Source organism: Misgurnus anguillicaudatus, chromosome 24, assembly GCF_027580225.2.
Source record: "Misgurnus anguillicaudatus chromosome 24, ASM2758022v2, whole genome shotgun sequence".
In the NCBI taxonomy this organism is placed as follows: domain Eukaryota; kingdom Metazoa; phylum Chordata; class Actinopteri; order Cypriniformes; family Cobitidae; genus Misgurnus; species Misgurnus anguillicaudatus.
Window position 1 is genome coordinate 18,282,099 of NC_073360.2, and position 23,134 is coordinate 18,305,232.

The window sequence follows — 23,134 nt, forward strand, 5'->3', positions numbered from 1 at the left end:
GCACAAACAGCTTTAGTTGCTGTATGAGGTATGCACAAAGTTAACTTTATAAATCTGTCATTTCTTTTTATTGTTTCTTTTAAAGGTGAAACTGAATGTAAGAGAAAGTCCCTCACACTCTGAACAGCATTTCTTTGTCTCAGAAAGCTGAGTGCTCTGAAATTAGGTCATAAAGAGCGAGCGATTAGCTCACTTCCCAGTCATGTAAAATCACCCCCTCCACTCGTACAAAACGGAGAAGGCAGGCGAACACGAGAGAAAGGTTTGGCTAATCATCCTGCATATGCGTGGCGTGCTTGAACATCTCTGCATAGGGCTTTGCAAATAAACCAGGAACAATCCAAAGCACCGCGTTTACAATACACAGTCAGTAAGGATCGGTTGAATTCACAATAAAATAAAGCATGAGATGCAGATTGTGCAATCCTCTCGCTCCACAAAACTTTAGGAGGAGAAACATGATGGCATTTGTAGGAGATGCTGTCAAAGGTGGAGGTTTTTTGGAAAACTGACCAATAGGAGGAATTACTGGGGTCACGGCTACGTCACGAAGGTCCAGTGTGGGAAACGTCCAGTGTTTACATAGAGAGCCAGCAAGCCTTGCCATTCGTCTAGAGGAGAACCTCGGAAAGTTGCAAGAGTTCTTTGTGTTTGCCTGTGTGTATCTAAAACCTTGGCCTAAGTAACCCCTGCATGTTGTCAGTGCCAGTGGTCATCTGGTTTCCATCTCACGAAAGTGTAATTGTGCTTATTTAGTGTGACACCCCCCTCCAGTCCCTCCCTCCCCACTTGTAACGCCAGCTGCCCGACTAACTGCAGAGATGCTCTGCATTCCTTGGATTTGAAAGCACCAAGCCCATCCAATGCACACATTATTTCTTGTAAAGCCTTATCTTTCCTCAAGTTAGTTGAGAAATATAAGATGTTTTTGAAGATAGGTAGTAGTTGTAATGTAAATACTTTGTGTCCACAATTAAAGTTTTTACAAATATATACTCTGATCACATGTGGACACACTTAGCTAATGCAATGACATTTACATTGCAAAAAATGACTTTCTTACTTACATTTTTGTCTTGTTTTCAGTAAAAATATCTAAAAAATCTTAAAGGTGCAATGTGTAACTTTTAGAAGGATCTCTTGACAGAAATGCAATATAATATACATAACTATATTATCAGTGGTATATAAAAACCTTACATAATGAACTGTTTAGTTTGTATTATCTTAGAATGAGTTATTTTTATCTACATACACTGCGGGTCCCCTTACATGGAAGTCGCCATTTTGTGCCGCCATGTTTTTACAGTAGCCCTAAATAGACAAACTGCTCTATAGAGCGCGTTTTGTCGCTAGTTCTGTATTTTGTCCGTGACAACATGTTTGTCCTGTGTAGGGTTGTAACGGTATACCTTGATATTAACTTTTACGATTATCATACCGTAACATTTGCTTATACATGGTTTTGGGAAAAAATAAAGCAGATCTCACCTGCGCTACTACGCACATGCAACTTCATTTGGCGTGACTGCTAGACTCCACTCGTTTATGTACAGCAGAGAAAATGTCAGAGACTACAAATTCTAACCCCATTCCCCACCAGAAAAAAGGTAAAATCTACAGTGTGGGAATACTTTAGGTATACGAAAACGAACGCGGGGTTGTCCTTGAAGATGGATATCCAGTTTGCAAGAAATGTGGCTGCAAGAGTGGCTGCAAAAAGAGGCACTAAAGCCCATTTAAGTGATTTATATGACAGATCAATTTAAATTGATTATACTTATGCCATATAATAAAAACTATACATTACATACAAGTGTTTAATACCAGCAAACCGCGAAACTGTGATAGTTTCTGAGACGATTATCATACCTTGGAAATCTCATACCGTTACAACCCTAGTCCTGTGGCGGCATCAGTAGCGGTGAACGGTGGACTGAGCCATTGGTTGCAATTCACAATCTCACTGCTAGATGCCACTAAAATCTAAACACTGCCACTTTAAATTAAGATTTTCTTGATGAGCAAAATAACCTAAGAAAATCTAATCTAGTTTTTAGACAAAAAAAATCAAATTTAAGGGACCGGTAACACTTTACAATAAGGTTCATTAGTAAACATTAGTTAACTACATTAGTTAACATGAACTAATAATGAACTGCACTTATACAGCATTTATTAATCATTGTTAATATTAATTTTAACAAATACTAATACATAATTAAAATATTGTTAACGTTAGTTAATGCACTGTGAACTAACATGAATAAACATTTAAAAGCTTTATTTCTATTCAATAACATTAACAAAGATTAATAAATACTGTAACAAATATATTGCTCATGGTTTGTTCATGTTAGTTAATACATTTACTAACGTAAAAGGATTAGTCTATTTTCTTTAAAAAATCCAGATAATTTACTCACCCACCATGTCATCCAAAATGTTGATGTCTTTCTTTGTTCGGTCAAGAAGAAATTATGTTTTGTGGAAAACATTCCAGGATTTTTCTAATTTTAATGGACTTTAATGGACCCCAACAGTTTTAATTGCGTTTAAAATTGCAGTTTCAATGGACTCTAAACAATCTAAAAAGAGGCATAAGGGTCTTATCTAGCGAAACGATTGTCATTTTTGACAAGAAAAAAAATTCTATTTTTAAACCACAACTTCTCGTCCATCTCCGTTCCTGTGACGCGCCAGCGCGACCTCAGGCCATTGCGTAATGCCGTGGAAAGGTCACGTTCTACATATAAATGCACATTTGTGGACCATTTTAAACAATACACTGACACAAAGACATTAATTAGTATCATTCCACATACAACAACGTCGGATCAGCACTCTTTCTCCACACTTGTAAACACTGGGGGCGTAGTTTCGCATACATCATCCGTGACCTCTTGACGTGATGATATTGCGTGAGGTCGCACTGGCGTGTCACATGACCGGAGATAAACCAGAAGTTGTGGTTTAAAAGTGCATATTTTTTATTTTTCTTGTCAAAAATGACAATTGTTTCGCTAGATAAGACCCTTATGCCTCATTTGAGATTGTTTAGAGTCCTTTAAAAAAACTGCAATTTTAAGTGTTGGGGTCCATAAAAGTCCATTAAAATGAGAAAAATCCTGGAATGTTTTCCTCAAAAAACATAATTTCTTCTCGACTGAACAAAGAAAGAAATCAACATTTTGGATGACATGGTGGGTGAGTAAATTATCTGGATTTGTTTTAAGAAAATGGACTAATCCTTTAACTAATGAACCTTATTGTAAAGTGTTACGAAGGAATTTGTGCTTAAAACAAGCAAAATTATCTGCCAAAAAACTTTACACGTAATTTCAAAGAAAATATTTTTCTGTCTAAAATCTAGCCTTATTTTCTTAGGTCATTTTGCTCATCAAGAAAATACATTTTGATTTAGGAAATACTAAAAACTACCTTAAGAAAGTAAATTTTTTGCAGTGCCTAAGAATAATATATTGAATTCAAATAAGCATAATATATATTTAATTACAATTTTATATTATTGCCACCGGTGTTTACTTTTTTATATGTCTTGGCTTAAAATAACAAACCCTTAAAAGTTGAGAGCTCACATGGTTTTCTCCCCTGCAGTGAGATGATGTTTACCCTAATGAACCTCATGTCACCTTTGACCCCTGCAACAGTGCTCCACCACTGTAACCCTCTACACCTCTCAGCTCTGTCACCACATATTTAGTGCCTGAAAACAGACTACACTGAAAACCAACACACAAAGCCCAGTTGATTCAAAACAGAGGACAGAGCCAAGAGAGAACGACGAGGGTGAAAAGAGACGTCGAAAATCTGGAAAGAGGAGGTTATGATAAATGACATAGGTGATAAAGAGAGAAGCAGAAAAAAGTGAACTAGGGTGAGAGAGTAACCCACTCCTGATGATGTCATGACTTTGGCTTCCTGCAGCGTGAAGAGGGCCGGACCTGAGCAGAGAGCTTTAGTGGGGGGGCGGGGGCCGCGGATCGAATCTTGGCGGAAAGGGGACTGTAATTTGAGTGACCCCCATCTCAAATTGAAAGCAGTTGTGAACCCTCTCATGGGTAAACTTTAGCAATCCAGACTCGGCTCGCCGTTCCCACGACACAGCCCGACCTCCCTCCCAACTCCGTCCTGATGTCCATTCCTTACTTCGTTCCTTCCAAAAATTGCCAGTCTGCCTGCCTATAAATGGCAAGTCTGGTGGCAGTTTCGAGAGACAAGCGGCACTGAAAAGTCCAAAATAAGAAGAGCCGTGACTTGCTTGCAACATCTGTGCTTATAAAAAGAACTCTGGTGATTATAAAATGCCTCTGAAATGGAAAATTGAGGGAGATAAATTTGGAGATGCTGGGTGGCTAGACTATCCATTCTGTATCATTCCCTGATGCTTATCTCTCACTGTTTTGTATCAACATCTGACTTGTATGATGAGTAGGTCAAGGTGCATAGTTAGCAAGGTCTGCTTTACACAAGCCAAGCCTAATAAGATAAATTAGTGGCAGGTGTGAAATCTTTGCATTTTCTCAATCCGTCCACCCACTTTGATTATAAATATTGTTGTTTCAGCAAAGTGCTCACGATTCCAAATATTTCAGGCAGTTGATCGTATTCTTGATGAATTAAGAAGGTTAGTGCACTGGATTTATTCGGAAAAACACTTTAACTGATGTCTCCTTTTGGAAAATGATTGTGTTGTGGTAGATAAAAATCTGAAATGCAGCTTTCATTTCTGTAATCTTTTGGCAGTAAAATTGATTACTGAACTTATGCCTTGCCCGTATAAACAAATCCACATACAGAACTGATGAGCGCCATTGCATTGTCTTGGATGACACATTGCAAGCATAAAAGTAACTGTTGCTAAAATGCTTCCAGACTGCATCTGTAATGATTCTCCTCTGTTGTATCTATGGTTAAGATCTCAGTCCAGAATACCAGCTAGGTAAAATGTGTGTGGTATGTGCGTATATGTGTGTGGCAGACTTTATAAGCAATGAATCATGTTTATGTCTCAGTAAAAATTGTAGGTTTGTGCCATTCTGAAATGAATGATTTCGGCAGATGGGAAAGGGGCCAGTTTGATGTCAAACATGAAGAGAGTTGTTTAAGGTCATCAAACCCCCCTTTCTCTCTTTCTGACTCCCTCGCTCATTCACTCTCTTTCATTGTATTTTGCGAGATAAAATCAGTAGGGAAAGAATATTTGGTGCTGATTCAAAAATGTAAATAGCATTTTAATTGTCAAAGATATGTTAGGTTGACTGGGAGTAATAAAGACTTGCTTTGCGTGTCTAGAACATTGATTTGTTGCATACGTTTTTGGTTGCTTTGGTCTGATAAGCCTTGCAAACATCATTCTGTGTGAAACTGACAGCTTCATGCTTTGTATTTTCTGAAGGGAATGAATTTGTATTAAGTGCAATTTATTTTCTTGTGGATGTTCGTGCTCTCCTTTGTGTCGTGTGGGTTATTTCTCTTGTTTGAATAGCTTTTTTTTATTCTCCCTTAGAGATGTTGTCTGGGTCCCTGACATCACAAAAATGATTAAGTGTTATGGCGTGAATCAGCGACATACAGAATGTCGAAGTCTCTTGGATGCATTTATCATCCAAACTTTTGTGTAGATGAAAAGTACACAGTTGCTGATAAGGCTAAACTGGAATGTTTTTGGATCCTGTCTGTAAATTCCATGTAAGGTGTTTGTGGATCTCTTGGAAAAGAGGTCATGATTTGTAAGACCAGCATTAAGCTAGATACTCGGATTTCATCACTGGATTTTATGGTCTTTAAAGTAAACTGGTCAGCGAATCGTGAAAATGTACCAGCCATAAATATTTCTTACTGGCTATTAAACTGTATTTTGATGTTGAAACTAAAAGTACACTAGAAGATATTGTTCACTAATACAGTATGTGCTCGGCGGTGATAGTATTATGTTTTAAAGGCACAGCAAAAAGTTTCCTATAAGCCCTGCATTAAAATTGAGCTGAATATGACAGTGTATGAGAGGGGTTAAGACTTTTTATGATTACCGTCAGGTCACGGCTACCATTTTAAAGCTCACTATTCAGCTCTCCTCTATAAGATCTGGTTACTCTGCAGCTGCTGTTGGCACATAAGACATCAAGCAGACCCTGAAGTTGAAAATGGGCTGTACAGTGTATCTTTCATAAGAGCAGAATCTGATGTGACATGGTGTGTAATGTGTATTTGTAAAATGATGTGCGCAGTAAAATCATGCCATTCTGATAAAATACATTATTTGTGCTGCAAATTAAAATGACTTTTTGTACAGACTGACTGAAAAAATTGTCAAAATACTAGGGCTGTCAAAAGATTCATCACAATTAATCACATACAAAATAAAAGTTTGTGTTTGCATAATATATTTGTTTGTGTTGTGTGTAATTATAATGTATATATGAACACACACACGCACGCACGTACGTATACATTTAGGAAAAAAATGATGTATATTTTTATATATAATATCAATTATATCAAAATCTATATATGCGAGAGGTCCCGGGTTCAAATCCAGGACGAGCCCCCAATTGTTACATTCGGGCTCAAGGAAGCAACAGAATAAAGGGATCAGAGTCCAAAAATATATTAAGCAAAATATTTATTTGTGTCTAGGGGTTAAACAATAAAAAAGATAGATGTTAAATTAACAAACAATAACAGAAAAACAATATGAAGGTCCAGCTCCTGAGCAAACTGCAGGATAGGAGTCTGGGTCCTCCCACAAACGACAGCGTCTTAATTACACACAGTGCACACGCATATATTATGCAAACACAAACTTTTCTTTTGTATGCGATTAATCGTTATTAATCTTTTGACAGCAATACGTACCCTAGCTGTCACTGGGGCTGTACCCTTTCAAAAAGTGCAGTGTTGCACCTAAAGACTTCATATTAGTAACCTTACATATTACATATTAGGACTTTTTTAAAGGGTACTGCCCTCAATGATAGCTGGGGTGCATATTTTGACACTTTTTTAACAGTGTACTTTTATAATATTTATATATTCTTCAGATATAAGATAAGTTGTGTTATGCATATGAGGAGCTCAGAGTTAATGATATTGACAGAATGCTCTCGTTACGTATTATATGTTTATCAAATACCATTGCTAAAATCCACTTAAAACCCAGTCTCAGATCATTAAGAAATACAGGTCTGTTGGCAGAAGCCATTAAAGGGGCAATAAGTAGGATTTACCCCCATATAGTGGTGTAATTGTATTTTGCATTCAAACGAACAGTGCTCTCTTGCGCCTCCCCTTTCCAAATGCGTGTTGCAACTACGGTAGCCGTTATGTAATCGCTGATCTCCTTGTCCGTTGCAGCTGGTTCACGTGTTTTGAATGAAAACGCGTTGTGGAAATGCGTTGGTAGGCAAGTGCTTTTTGTCCCTCTCTGTTATTATAGTTTATCAATAAGGCGGAATGATATGGATGCCTCCTTGGACTTACCCATAGATACATATCTATGGGACTTACCCATTCAATGAAAGTAAAGAGAAGAAATTCTAAGCTTACAAAGAAAAGTCAGATCATTGGCAGAGGTCATTTGACACCAACGAGGACATATTTATGAATAAAGACATTGATTTTGATTAATAAAACATTTAAAATCCTACTTACAGTCCATTTAAGAGACTCTAATTTACAAGAAAAACATGTTAGGCGCACATATTTGTGTATATACAAGTATATTTGTGTAAATGTCTTAGATCATATGTATCTCTATATTACTACAGTGCACATGCACAATTGCATGTCTATAGCTGTACACTTCTCGTAAATTGAGTGAATCTGAATCAGTCGGTGCATAAAGGGGACAGTTGTTTTGCATAATGACCACAAAAATCTCCTCATATTTACCTTTTATGTACACATACTGGTATCTGTAAGGTACCTATGGAGTCCCTTCTTCAGAAATACGTATCGAGTTCTGATTGTGTAGCTTGTTAAGTGTTGTGATTCGACAACAGTTTAGCTTGCCGTTAGCTTAGCTGGCGACTGACATATTCATGTGGGCGAAGTTTAGTCAAAAACTGTTATATTGATGCTGCCTTCAAGTGCTATGGAAAGGATGATATTTTACATTTTTAAGACATTAAGACAAAATAACAATATACATAAGTCACAGTGGACTATATGTCGCATTTATTTAGAAAATTATTTCACAAAATCCAAGCCGAAGAACAGACATTTAATCTAAAGGCAAGTTATTCAACTAAACAATAGCAGACAGAACAGCAGGCTGAATAGATATCTGTACGTTAAAGTAATATTATCAGTTATTTAAATGATAAACCATAGCATACAGAACTTACCTGGAAGGTTGAATAGGCTAAATTAACTGAACAAGCCAACTAGCGTGAAGTTCGCAGATTCATCATTCCACATCAATGAATCCATTGAATTACATAAATACAGAAGCAGCATATGGCGGACTCTCGCAGCTGTAGATGGTAATGTTGTCTCTTGGCTCATAAATGTCAAAATTAATTTATACTGACTTACAAGGCGCACTTGACTATAAGACGCAGCACCAGCCTTGTTATGAAAAAAACGCTGCTTATAGACGGTTTCAGCAGTAACAACATAAACAAGCGGCTGTCGTGGTCCGCATGTAACTTCCGGTAAACTCCGCTAAGAATAAATAACAACAAAGTTCTTTAAATGTTGTTTATTTATATAACAAGCAAAATAAACAACACATAGGAAACCAAAACATTTGTTATTTTCGACGAGACATTTGTTCAAGAGATCAGTTTAGCAACGAGTCAGAAGATTAAAAAAAACGAAACCGGAAGTAAAGTTTGGGCCCAGACGTTTATCGCGTCAGCGTACGTGTGTCCGATGAAACCGTCTATAGACTGAAAAATACGTACTAATATGAACCAATATGTACTTCTGAGGTAGAACCTCTTTAGGTGTACCTTTTGAAAGGGTACCACCTTTCAAACCAAAGCTAGGGACAATTTATTGACCATAGTTTTTGATAGTGGTTGTTATTGCGAAAAGAAAAGTGAAAGTATTATCTTTTGTTGCATTTTGAGGTATTTTTAATTAGAAACTAGATCCAGATGAGGTAAAGAAGATTTACTGGAAAAATACCACAGTGTGTAATATGCCAGTATGACCTAATAAACAAAACATCTGCAAGATAAACAGCAAAAAAGTATAAATATAGTGCTTATATTGACCAATATTCTCCCACAGAGTTTTAATGCCCCTTCATTACTTGTTAGGGGATGTGACATCACTCACTGAGAATCCTTGTCTGAGAATATTTCACATGTCGAGTCATCTAATTTACTCCGTTACAGGATCTGGCTTTTTAGTGGTCACTCTATCAGGAACCAAAAATAGTCACTTGCCTCTGGTAAGGACTGAAATCTCAACATGTGGACTGACTTTTTGAGGAAATGGAAATAAGGGTGGAAAACTGGATCACGCAGAATACAATTGGCAAAGGCCTTGTGCAACTTCAGTTCGCTTTAGTCTGGGTGGTCACTGATTTTGGACTTCCCCACAGCTGCCCTTATACAAAAGACGGCTTTTAGGATTATGGATGAACAAATTAGACGGTACACTAAAGCCCACCAAAGATGTGCGTTTTATTAAACTTTGGTTATGTTCCTCATGCAAGTTGTTTTTAAAATAAGCAGGCGTGCTCTGTAAGTTGTTTTTGTCTGTTTTCTCCATAACTGTTCAAGCATTTCAAGCATTCATTTACAAGGAAAGGAAATGAATAGACTTGAACAGTGTTACTATCACCAGCTGTGGTAACAGATTGCAAGTTACGCAGCACCTCCCTATTCCCTGTTGCCTCAGCAACAGGTGTGTGGAGCCCTATAGCCTGCATTTCACAGAGCCTTGTGGTGTATGGGGATCAAAACTGGAGCCACAACAGAGCGTTGCTCTCACATTGAGGCATTGCGTGAAGTTCAAAGATGGACAGAGACAGGATGTAAGCCCTCTGTTTACTTTCACAAAAGGCTCCAGCCATTTCCTGTGGGTCATTTTTTTTAACTAAAAGCAATAGTCTTGGGTTCAATGGTTTGCAGTTCGGCTAACCATCACGTTATTTCTTTTAACCCGTCCCCTCGGAAGCAATAAAATTATGTATCTTTTCCTGCCAGAAACTGTTAAGGCAAATTATATCTCGTTTTGAAATTGATACTTGAATGAGAAGTGCAATTGTATGGTTCACAGTGGTCTTTTGTGCATATATCCGGATTATTGTGTATGAAAATGAGGTTTGGGTTTTCGTCTGAACAAACAAGTGACAAAATCCTCAATTTGTCAAATGCACTGCATGGTTAAAAACCTGACACTTGTTTTTCTTTTGATAAACAGATACTATGAGATTTATTTCATTGCATTTGCTTTGTGCTTTAACTAACTTGACTAACTTATAGGGTCAGGAATCAGGTGAAGTCAAATTTATTTATATAGTGCTTTATTACAATTGTTTTGTATCTCAACGGTACACATTGGTATCAAATTTATACATATCTGTATCTAATGCTACACATTAGGAGCCGTTTGAAAATGAAGATGCATTGTTTCAAAACAACTTAAGTAGAAGGAGAAAAGAAAACAGAAAATGGGAAAATGATTAAAATAATATTTTGATAAATGATGGCTGCTGATGGTACCCATTGATTTCCACAGTATTTGTTTTGCCTACTATGGAAGTCAATGGGTACTGTCAACTGTGTGCTTACACTTTCTAAAAAAAGGTAAAAAAGTTGTCACTGGTTCGGTACCTTTTCAAAAACTACGTAAAAGATGCATATTTGTACCCATTGGTACCCATTGGGTTCCCACACCTTAGCGAACTTCAAATTCAAGGACCTTTCAAGGTCCAATACCCTTAAATTCAAGGACTAAATGTGGGGACACATTTCAAGTGAGTGCAAGGTTACATCGTGTTACCTTTTAAGATACATTGTTACAGTTCCCTTTTGAGGGAACTCGCGGTGCATCACTGTGGTGACACTTTGGGGACGCCTCCAGTGGTAAGTGCGTCTGAATGTGTATATCAAATTCAACCAATGGTGAGGCTCAAAGACAGGGTGACGCATGAGCCAGGAAGTATATCGCTATCTGTAAAATCGCCAAACACAGTGTTACAGGGACGCAGCATCTCGTTCCCTTAAAAAGTCTAGAATTTGTATATTATCCTACACTACACAGGGAATGATATGGATTTTTTCCAGAAATCTTTCTTGCATAAAATAGATTCAAGCACTTTCAATGACATGTATCTATGTATGCATATTTTCAATAACTTCCCAGGGCCTTAAATTTTTTCTCCAGATTCACAAACTTTCATGGATTCCAAGGACCCGTGGGAACCCTGCTTAGGTACATACTGGTATCTCAAAGGTAATACCAGAACCAAATATGATCTGAACCATAGTAGGAGCTATTTAAAAGGTACTGTCCCAACTTTTTTTACCTTTATTTCTGAGAGTCTACCTTTAAGCTTATACAGGTTTAGAACACGAGAAAATTAATAACAAAATGTTCATTTTTGGGTGAACTATCCCTTTAAGATCTTAAGATCCAGCAGAACCCTCTGCCTGAACTAAACCAAATTTATGTTGTTAATTACTTGGCCTAGTACTCATACAGCATACAGTACCTGCCTTTCATCATGGGCGTATGTTAAGTCACCCAATTACTATGATATTTATGAGCTGTTAATGTTAATATGCCCACCTCATTTCATGTCGTTCCTATGCCCGTGTTTGAGTAATTATTCCTCTTTGGCCTGTAACTGGTAGTTGTGAATTTAAAATGAGCAACTTGAAATAAGCAATAAGAATAAATCATTCTGAGAGTTCTCATATCCAAACTATACCTTCCATAACGTCATTGACATTTACAGCTGTGTTGTAAATCCACTGTTCTACAAATGACAAACACCAGAGAGGCAAATTACATATCATGTCTAATGCTTAAATCCTCCTGTTTCAGAGAGCCCTGTAATTGGCCTGCATCTAGGCCCTTAAAACCTCAAAAAACATGCACTCTTATCCACCCTCCCACCGTGCATATGAATCATGGATAATTTGTTCAAGCCTGTGACTTCTTAGTGGCGACCCCAGCGGTCTGAAATTGACTCATACTCTAAGGTGGTTGTGATTTCTGCCAACACTGCTGTCAACGATTACCTGATGACTTCTTTGAAGACAATGATTGGTCAAAACTTCATCATTAAAAGCCCACATGATGCGGTGTGTTGGTAAATGCTTGGCTCCTGGAGGCAGGCGCTGAGTGACTCTTGCCAGTCATTGTGGTTTATTGACATTTCTATGGCTGATCAACAGCTCCACGTTACCAATCTGCTGAAATTAGAGAAATCTGAACCTGTTTGTTCTTTCAGGTTCTTTGTATGCCAGTGGTGAAGGAAATGGGACAAATCTCTGCTTTTTATATTTAGGTCATTTGCGTGTGGCTTTGGATGGGAATGAAGCCTACTCTATGGGCTTTCTCTTGTAAAATGTTTTCAGCTGTGGTGGTGAGCTTTTTCTCCCCTTTTCGCCTGGATCTAGCACGCTAACATGATGGCTCATTAGATAGCTTCTCCCTACGCTTTCACCATCCATCCTGATGTTTTTCTCCTGATCTTAAAATTACATCGGTCCAAGGAGACAGAGAGAGGAGACATATGGTAAAATCTTTGCTCCCTTTCATTTTTCCTTTTCTTGTTGGAGCCATGCGCAATATATCTGACAACTCTACCCTCACGCATGCCTTCACTGTTAAGGCCATCATCAGAGTACAGAAAAAACATTATACACTACTGTTTGGCCTACAGCCATTGACTTCTGCTGAAACGAAAAATTCCTTCGTGCCGCTGTATTTTAAAGAGCGGCCTTGCCAGAGGTTTCGATGCATTTGCTTTTCAAATTCAGATTTCATTTCCTGCCATAGAGTTCTCTGAAGTCCTGAGGGCTCCAACTGAGTCTCCCATATAAGCAGACAAAGCTTTGGAGTATGCTGTGAAAACATTTCCTGATATTATTTGTCAAAAAAGCATATGTAATCATTCCATCAGTTTCCTCTTTTAGATTTGGGCATGCACTGAACTTTCTTATCTACACATAGCGAAAAGGCAAGCCTCTGCCTGCGGGTCATCGAGCTGTGTCATAGCTTTCACTATGGAACACAACAACTTGTGTCGAAAGGGAGCATCATCCTTTCAGACATGACGTAAGATTAGGCATAAAGGGCAGACCGAGGCTAGTTGTCACATGTATTACTCTAGTAAATATTTCTGAATGGGCATGTTTTTTTCCAATAATTTTCTGTGTAGACAAATATTACATTCACCAGTGTTTTTTCCATGAGAAAAGTTTTTGTTTGTTTAGCCTTGACAGTTATGCATTTGGTAGACACTTTTATCCAAAGCGACTTACAGTGCATTACAAAGTATACATGTTTCTCAGTATGAAATCATTGCATTTGTAATGCAATTGCTTGGCTTCTATTTAAGACCTTATATAGTACTGATGTATAACTGTTTTGACAATCTCTGTCTCCCTTATGATTAATTACAGGTTACCGTATTGTTGTATACAGTACTGTGTTGTTCTTCAAGTGGGTCTTCATATTATAGTGGCTGTCACTGGAAATGATTCTGCTCTATCTTACAATGTTTTCTATTCTTGCTCAGTCTGTTTGCACTGAGGCAATTAATCTACCAGTGAGGACAAGAATTCCTAACATTGTGGTAAAAGCCTCATTCAAACAATACTCATGGCATTTCACCTTTTCTGTACAAAATAAACACATTCCCCACACAAAAGGTCATGCACCTCAATGCTGTTCAGAGCCAACAGTATGTTTGTTTGTTTAGAAGTAAAATCTGGAATGTTTTGGATCTCCCCCAACTTTTATTTTTGTTGTTGTAAATATTTAGTGTGCAGTTTTTCTTTCTCACATCCCTGCTGAAAAAAACAATAAAACCATTACAGAAAATTTGTAATGGTTTCCATTAAAATACCAATGGGAACCATTAGCTTTTACCATTAAAACCACTACACTGTAGTGTGTTTTGGGCCATATTCCATTAGAACCAATACATACCATTGAAGACCAACAAAGCCCAATACACTGTAGTATGTTTTTGGCCATATTCCATTAGAACCAATAAAATTCCCAATAAAACCAATAGAATTTCTGTGATGGTGTCTATTGTTTTTTTAGCAGATATCTCTAAATTCACTGTGTCAATTTGTATTTTAATGCTAATACATTTAACTGAATGAAATGTAATTTGTAATGTAAGTCAATGACCTTATCATTATATAACCATTCATTTTATGACATCTGATAGCATTGTGGTGCAGTAATTGCAGTAAGTCTTCTTTCCAGTGAAATTCTTGTGTCATCAAGTTAACTGTGTGATTTTTTTATAACACGCTACGGTTATTTTGGATAGAAGCCTTTAAACAAAGTGTGGAAGCCAACTTCAAGTTTTTTTATAATCTATATTTTCCAAAACATTTACTTGATTGAAGTAACGGGTGATCTCAGAGACACATGACAATCTGTCACAATGATGATTTAAGACAATGCATGCCTTGACTTGACTTGAGTATTCGTTACAGTATAACAAGCATTGTTATTCAAGGTGAACAGATGACAGTGATGAGTGACGTCATTAACTTTTACAGGTATTCCTTTACCAGCTCATTTTTACCTCATGTTCTGGCCCTAAGGTTATTTAGGTAGGAGGTTGATACTACTCTTATGACTTTATCTTATCGTATGAGAACTTTGCCTGAATAATATAGTCGTGTTAATATAATGAATAAACATTACATTAAAATATCACAATTATTTTTGTTTTACATAATACAGTAGCTATTGTCATCTCTGCGATCTGAAACTTAGAGTAAAATCAATCTTAGCAATGCTTGTTTGAGTTTAAAGCGTTTGACTGGAGCATGCTGGGAAAGAAACACTTCATTACCTCCCGGGATCATTTAACGCGTTTTAAATAGCGCTACAAACGTGATAAATGACCCCTGCTCGCAGAGACCATTATAACATAAAATAGCTTTAGTGATTTTCCATTCATCCGTCGTAATTCTACTCTTTGGGGGTTACAGTATACATTTACTTAAAAAATAGGTGGGTACGACTTTATACAACGCTGCGCAGACCGTTCTGTATGTGACATCAAAGTATCGCGAGAGCGATTCGAAAGGTGTGCTCTCGCGGTACTTGAGCTTCTGCGCTGCCTGCATGGAATCGAATGCACCTAATGATAAATGAGGACAGCAGCAGTAAAGGAGTTAACAGTGACAGGAAGTTCAAGTAGTCCGAGTCTACTACGGGGGGCACGCCAACAGTTTTCTCATACTCCCCTCTCTCAGTTAGTTCAAGTAACGTTAGCCTTAAAGAAACATTGCGCGTATCGCTCCATACTAACGTATTTCTTAACAGACAATTAACTTACTAGCATTCAATTCATTTAACTTCGTATGCAGTCTATGTGTGATCAAATTACACAACGCATCGAAAATGAAGACTGTTGCTTATTTATAAGACGTTTTTTTTCCAAGATGCTGGCGTTTCCTCCAGCTGTCTGTGAAGTGAGTGACGCGTGACTGTTACTCGTATAATATGGCAAGCCGCAATATGTGAGCGTCTGTCCACGCGAGTATATTGAATGAAGAGGATGACACCTCGTGCACAGCCGCGCGACTCCAGAAAGTTGGGAGTTCAACACGGGAGCATCTCGCGGTGCTTTGGACACTAAGATACGTCAAGTCGAGCCTCCGAAACGCGTTGTTTAGCTGGTCAAAAAGCAGGAATATTCACTTATGCTGGGGAAGCTGTTCAAGTGGTGAGCCTGTTCATAAAAGTGGGATTTTAGGGTTGGAAACGTTCATTGGCTTGGTTACATTAGATGTCTCCGATCATTACATCTGTTGTAAAGGTAAGTTATTATAAGTTATAAACTTCTTTAATGTTTTGGGGTGTTCAGTGCGGCTTTGTCACGATTCACGATTGTCAAGATTTATGTCGTTGCAGAAAGCATAAGATATGATGCCTGTGTGTTATCAAGTCATACCACTTTATAATATTTTATTAAAGCGTTTTCTTTTCATCTGAAGTTGTTTAAAACTGATATTACGAAAATACAGTAACGTTAATGGTGTATTATTTGTATCCATAAGTATGCTATCTCCCCCCCCCCCCACACACTCCCTGAGTCTCTCTCCCTTTCGCCCCATCAGATACTACATCATTTATCACTGCATCATTCATACAATAATGTTAGGTTGATGTCAGTTTCCTCAATTTTTCTTTAGTCTACTATGACATTTTACATAATTTTTGTACATTAGTGCCTCATGAAGGTTTTAAATGGCTTTTGTTGTTCATTTAGCTCAACTGACAATTGAGAAGGTCATGGGTTCGATCCCAGGAACAAATACAGAAAAACTGGCTTTGAATTGAAGTGTCTGCTAAATGCATTAAATGTATACAATGTTGTTGGAGTGTGAGGTTTCATGAAGAACCTGTAACACCCATTGATCATTCCCATTGCAAAAAAGTGAAAGGTTCTTTGAAGTGAGAAAAGTTTTTTATAAAAGGTTTCTTTAGGGAACCACCAATTATTCTTCTATGGTACCTTTATTTTCAACAGTCAGTATAGACTAAACACATAGTTCATTCTTTCAGTGCATTTTGCTGTTTTACCTTAGTGTTAACCCACAGCAGTTACTGTAACTCACACTGGAAAACCCTTCAACGTGATATTGCTTTCAGCATCAAATCTTTTGTCAGCCATTTAAAGTCCAGACTTTCTCAACAGCTCCTACAGCCCCCCTCTTGCTCAACAAACTTTCCTCTTCAGCAACTGGAATGCCGACTATTCGGGGTGGACAAATAAAACTTCCCAGTGAGTCCCGTCTGTTCTTGATTAACACACAGGAATACAAACTTATAAAATGAGTGTCATTACAAGTGAAAAACTGTATGTGCATATTATACCTGTCTTTACTTTAATTCATTATTTAGATAGGAATTTTACTCTGATTTACATTGATCTATTGATAAGTTAATCAGTGATTTACATGGAAATTAATTTAGACTAAAAGATTCTTTTACACCCCATTCTTTTTAAAATTCTGAGTTACATCATAATATTGTTGTGAGAGCTGTTTTTTATGGTTTACAAACCACAGTCCTAATGGGTACCTGTCTGCCAGTTAAAGGGTTAATTCATCCCAAACTGAAAATTATGTCATAAATGACTCACCCTGTAAGACTTGTAAGACCTCCCTTCATCTTCAGAACACAGTTTAAGATGTTTTATATTTAGTCCGAGAGCTTTCTGACCCTCCATTGAAAATGTATGTACGGTATACTGTCCATGTCCAGAAAGGTAATAAAAACATCATCAAAGTAGTCAACGTGACATCAGTGGGTAAGTTAGAATTTGTTAAAGCATTGAAAATTCACTTTGGTCCAAAAATTATGACTTTATTCAGCATTTGTCTCTATTCGTCTTCTCTTACGGGTCTGTTGTAAATCCGCGTTCACCACACTGCCGTGACGCTGCTGACGTGTTATCTGTTGCAATCGAGCTTCGTTTACAGTCTGAGTGAGACGCACGCTGTATTCAAGCTTTTCTACATTGTTTGTATTTTGGAATTGCTATATTTTTTAAATGATGCATAAGGGGCCAGTCACACCAAAAGCGTTTATGGCAGTTGCAGACGCCTTTTTTGAATGATATTCTATGGGCAGGGCGTGTTTGCGCGCCGAGCGCCTTGCGGTTTTTTGCCGCCTGCTGCGCACACGTTTTTGAAGGAGCGCTGAGAGTGGAGAAGCGCCCGACGTCATTCGGGTCTTTCCATTGTCCAATCGAATGAGGGGAGAGGCGGGACTTACGTTGTGGTGAGGGAAGTTTACAGTTGCTTTGAAGAACCGGACTCCACTCGCTCACTCTCTCCTGCGTGTTTGTACACCTCTCACCCTCAAACAAGGTCAGAGCAAGCGCCCTATTTTTAAAGTTTCTGCTAATATGACAGTTAACAGCAAAAGAGCGCTCATGCTTCAATATTTGATTGACAAGACAGCTGACTCGGTGGTTGCTTAGCAATATGAAAAGCCGCGTCGCACTGTTCTTTTTAAAAAAAGGCAGTGTTTCGCGCCTTGCGTTTGCAAGCGTTTAAAGCGCTTTTGGTGTGACTGGCCCCTAAGTGTGCATGTCGCTGATGTCCTAATCCCTAACAACCGACCCGGAAGAGAAGACGAATAGAGACGAATGCTGAATAAAGTCGTAATTTTTGTTATTTTTGGACCAAAATGTATTTTCGATGCTTCAACAAATTCTAACTGACCCACTGATGTCACATGGACTACTTTGATGATCTTTTTATTACCTTTCTGGACATGGACAGTATACCGTACATACATTTTCAATGGAGGGTCAGAAAGCTCTTGGACGAAATCTAAAACATCTTAAACGGTGTTCTGAAGATGAACAGAGGTCTTACGGGTTTTGAACAACAGAGTTAGTCATTAATTACATAATTTTCATTTTTGGATGAACTAACCCTTTAAGCTGATGGCTTATGTTTATTTTCACTTCAAACATGCAGAACACATACTGTACATGTGGTTGTGGTAAAACTAAGCAGTGTTATGGTCTGAAATGAGAAATGTTAGGGATTTACACATGGATTTGAACTTTTTTAAACTCCCCGCAAATAAGACTTCTATATTTTCCAGCTTATTATGTTGTTTGGAAAATTGCTGTATATCGCAGGGAAAAAATAGCCTCAATGTCGCTCATTTGGGTCTTTGGGGAGAAAGGGGTATTGTTTGTCAATTCACACGTATCAAAGGGAAGAATGGGGTTCAGGATTGGTCATGGAATCTGTACTGAGAGACAGGAAGTCAGCCAAACCCACCCTCTTGGATGTTTGAACCTTTGAATGAAGGTTAGCATGCAAAACTTTGCTTTGAAACCACTTTTCACCATCCACTTATTCTCTTTCAAAGCAGTCTTTTCTAATATGTGCTCTGCTGCTTAGTTTAGCATGAATTTAGGAGACAACCCCTCTCTCCTAAGAGCTCAGAGAGAATAAGCCAAAATCCCCATACAAAAAAAAGGCTGATGAGCTTTCCAGCTCCATGCTTGTGTCCCTTATGAAAGGTGTGAGACAGCACATATCAAAGGTGCAATGCATGCATACAAGTGCAGTTCAAATCTTTCTTAGCATCGATGTGTTTGTACTGCAAGCACTGAGCTATTTGCATGTATTATCAAGATTTGTAAAGTATAAAACTTTTAATGTTGACCAAAAATGGCCCCCCATAATCTCCGTAATAAGTTTTTGGTGTCCCAGACTTTTTCACAAGCAAGACTACCTTGGTCGACCAGTTACAGCATGCAGATGCAGGTTGACAAGCTTTACCAGCTAAATTTTGCTGGTGAATGGCATGTCTATGGTATGCTCTTATTCAGCCTGACCCAGCATAGAAATTCATACTGGTCTAATCTTTCATCAGGTAATTTATCACAAATGCACGCTGTTTCCATTAAGGGATTTCAGATAGGAGCATCTGTCAGGCAGATGTCCATGTAGAGGTTTTGATAGAGGTAGCTAGAGGTAATGAAAACACAGACATTGTTTCTCTCCAACCTCTGAGGCCTCCAACATGAACAAGAGCTGTCCCCTAGCAGCCAACAGTCCGACTTTACACCCATCTCCCTCAGACAGAGGCATTTCCGAAACTATAATACACTGGGCAGCAAGTCTAGGAGGAGGGTGCTGGAAGAGGTTCAAAGACTCCGTCAGTTTGGGAGCAGATGAGGCTAGAGTCTTCATTTGCTGACTCTGTCAATCTTAAGGAGTCCTGTGTTTGCTGTGGTGACGTAGCGAGTATGTTTGCGATGTTTCCAAGTACAGGTGTGTGAATTATGTCCTCTGTCTGGTGACTGAAAACCGCCCAGTCTTTCAGCTCAACTTGGCAGCGTCCTCCATGAGTAATACGTCCCCACCCTCTCGAGCGTCTTTGTTTCATGTGCACTACCCTGTGCTTGATCACTCCGGGTTTCCTTCTGCACCCCTGCCAGCTTCTTTCATCGAGGTCAAAGTTCCTGACATTTCTTCGTCATTCCGCCCATCTACACTTTGCCTTGTCTGGATAATTACCCATTTATTCCAACAGGTCACCAAATCCATCACCTTTTATCTCTTATCGTTGATCAGTCGTGGCATTCTTGTTCGTAATGTATTGCCGTTTAACTTCCCAGGCTCTGTATGCTGTGCATGACATAGCTCTTCCTTTTCCTGGCAACAAAAAGTCTGTTAACTCTCCCTTTCCCACCCCTGATAAATTGATGAGGCTGCAAGCAAGTTTGCAACCTTGCACTTTATGGACAGATGCTTATTAATTTATAGATGCCCTTTGCAACACAGTTTACGTAGGCCTATACCAAGGCATAGGATTTTTCCTGGTGGAGCAGGCAAGATCCCCTAGTGTTTTACTTCTTTTATAGCCCCATTCTTCACTACACCCGTTGACACTTTTATTTAGCCCCAGGATCTTGGATGCTATAGCCCTCTTGGCCAAAACTCTTTCCTCTCACTGTACATCCTCTGGGGAGCGATTGCTTTTCTATATAATTATGACACATTTCAGAAGAACCAACGAAAATAGATCTTTTGAACTATTTCGTGAGCTGCCGTCCATTTGTCATTATGAGGTCACTGGCCCTCTTTCATAATTTCAGGGAATGCCCTTTATTGCTCTCGTTGCAGATCTCGCATGGACCGCATTACTGTAAACAGCTGTTTTTCTGACCACTAATGCATCATCTTGACATGTCAGAAATGTAGACCGAAGTCTCAAATCTGCAAAATGTGTGCAAGAAATGTGCTGATCGTAAAATAAAGGTTAAACACCCTGTTCAACTAGTATTTTCAAACACTTTTAAAGCGGTCTATAAAGTGTAAAATTAGTTATATTATGCTTTAAAATGTTTCGCAAACTTTCACTTCCAATTTGTTACCGACCCATTTCGTCTCGACCCGTATTTTACAACCCCACTACTTTTTTATTTGAGCCACTTCATAAATTTGTAAACAAAGGCTCAACCATACGTGACCGAGGACCACATACAGCGTGGCCTGCATTACTATCCCTCCTCACCGCCCCGCCGCTTTCACTCCAGCATCAGCGCCGATCTATTTCCTCAGCAGCTTATGTGTGGGTGTCCACCACAACTAAAAGCGTCCAATTGTATTTTGAAGCCTTTGTTTTCTAACTTAACAAGGAAAGCATGGTTTTTTACTGGCAGAAGGGGGGAAGCTGGTGAGGTGGATGGCACCGCATTGGTCCAGGTCCGCAGGGAATTGTTATGTCAGCTAAAAAAGAAACGGTAACCTTCAAAATTGTGTACAGGACAATAGCTGTAGTACTGACCCCCCCTTCATTGGCTACAATAGTCAGGCTCCTGTTTTCTTTGTTTATTTATGTGTTTGAATGCATCAGCACTGACCTTGCTTTGTGAACAGGTCATCTGTTGAACATCCAAAAACATCTTCGACCTTTATCCAAACACAAGCGTTCACGTCTGTTTATGTGTGTCAGGGAGATTTAGCAAGATGGACGTAATGCGTTGGGTGTGAGCATACTGTTTACAATAGTAGACTCTGTTAGCAATATGAAATCATTGTGTTGGTAATTTTTTACAGATCGCTGACACAAGCCTTACGTTTAAAGGCTTTATGATACTTAAAACCAGAAGCTGCTTAAGTTAATGTTTTTGCGAATTGGCCAAGAAAATACGGCTGTGTGACACTTGCAAGGACTGTGAATTATAGCCGTGCTGCGGTGAGCTATATATTGCCAGTGACTCTTTTATAACATATTCTGTTTAAGAAGTGAGATCTTAAACAGAAAAGTCCTTCACGCTAACATATAATTGTCATCCAACTATTGCTTTCAGGCACGCAAAAGTAAACTCTCCACTTTACTCACAACACACACACAACACGCACACATGTTCAGGCAGGGACTCACGCTCAGCTGTCCAGATGTGCTCTCATGTAAAAGGACTCTGTCAGCGCGTGGCTCTGTCTCTGTGACTGTCAAAGTGTGGAGAATACAGATGCACCTGGAATGATGCCACCAGAGATGCAACTGTAATGAAAATTACAGGGTGGAAAATGGCCTCCCTCTCAACATTTTTCATTATGACAGAGTTGCAATTTCGCTCGAGGAGCATGTCAGGGTGTTTAGAAGATGTACTTCGACTTGGTGATTGCCTGCTCTGCATTAAGGAGAGTGGAGTCTTGCTAACCTCATTGTAACCTTTATGCTGGCTAACCAGATGTTGGCTTGCTTCCACTCGGCCTCAAAAATACTTGTCCCCGTCCTCCATTTCCCCCACTTCTGACTGAACCATTTATTCACTATTAAAACTGTAGCCGAAGGGAGGGGGGTTAGCGAGTTAATTTTTACCACAATTCTGTTTCTGGTATTCTGGAATTTCACAGCAAACAAGCTCTGGAGCCAAAAAGTATACATGGGGTTTAACCGCAAAGATTGTAGTGTTGTGTAACCTTCATGCTCGCTGTTTCAGGAAGTAAGATGCCTTTTAATGAGGCAAAGCTGGAAATGGGCCCTATATGACCCCGGGGCCTGCGGTGAGAAGCGCGGTGAAGGACAGTGGATGGAAAAGTGCCAGAGTAATTTTTAATTCAGTCTTGGTTACAAGAGTCCAAAACAGATCATTACACTTGGCTCTGCAAACGAAGTAGGGAGACAAACAGAGCTGCCTAAATAACAGGAGCTAGACTAGACAAGACCGTACCAGACTCTCTCTCTCTGGGAAATGTTTTATTATATAATATATTTGATAATAGTCGATACTGGAAATATTGTTCAATGAATGTCATTATTGATTAGTTTGGTCTAAGACGTCACTTGGCCACCCCCCTACAGTTCGTCAATTCGATTTTTGGCCGTTTCCCAATCGGAAGACTGCAGCCTCCAGAGGTTGCATTTGTAGGATGTTATGTCATAAAGACCTTATATC

General features: G+C 38.8%; 1 protein-coding gene across 1 annotated transcript in view; it reads left to right on the forward strand.

Annotated features, from left to right (window-relative positions):
* The first annotated feature begins 15,353 nt into the window (after positions 1 to 15,353).
* LOC129438834 (uncharacterized) overlaps positions 15,354 to 23,134 on the forward strand; it is a 50,577-nt gene continuing 42,796 nt past the window's right edge. Inside the window, exon 1 of the mRNA XM_073863347.1 lies at positions 15,354 to 16,006. The gene's annotated coding sequence lies outside the window, so the exon portion shown is untranslated. The remainder of the gene's footprint in view (positions 16,007 to 23,134) is intronic.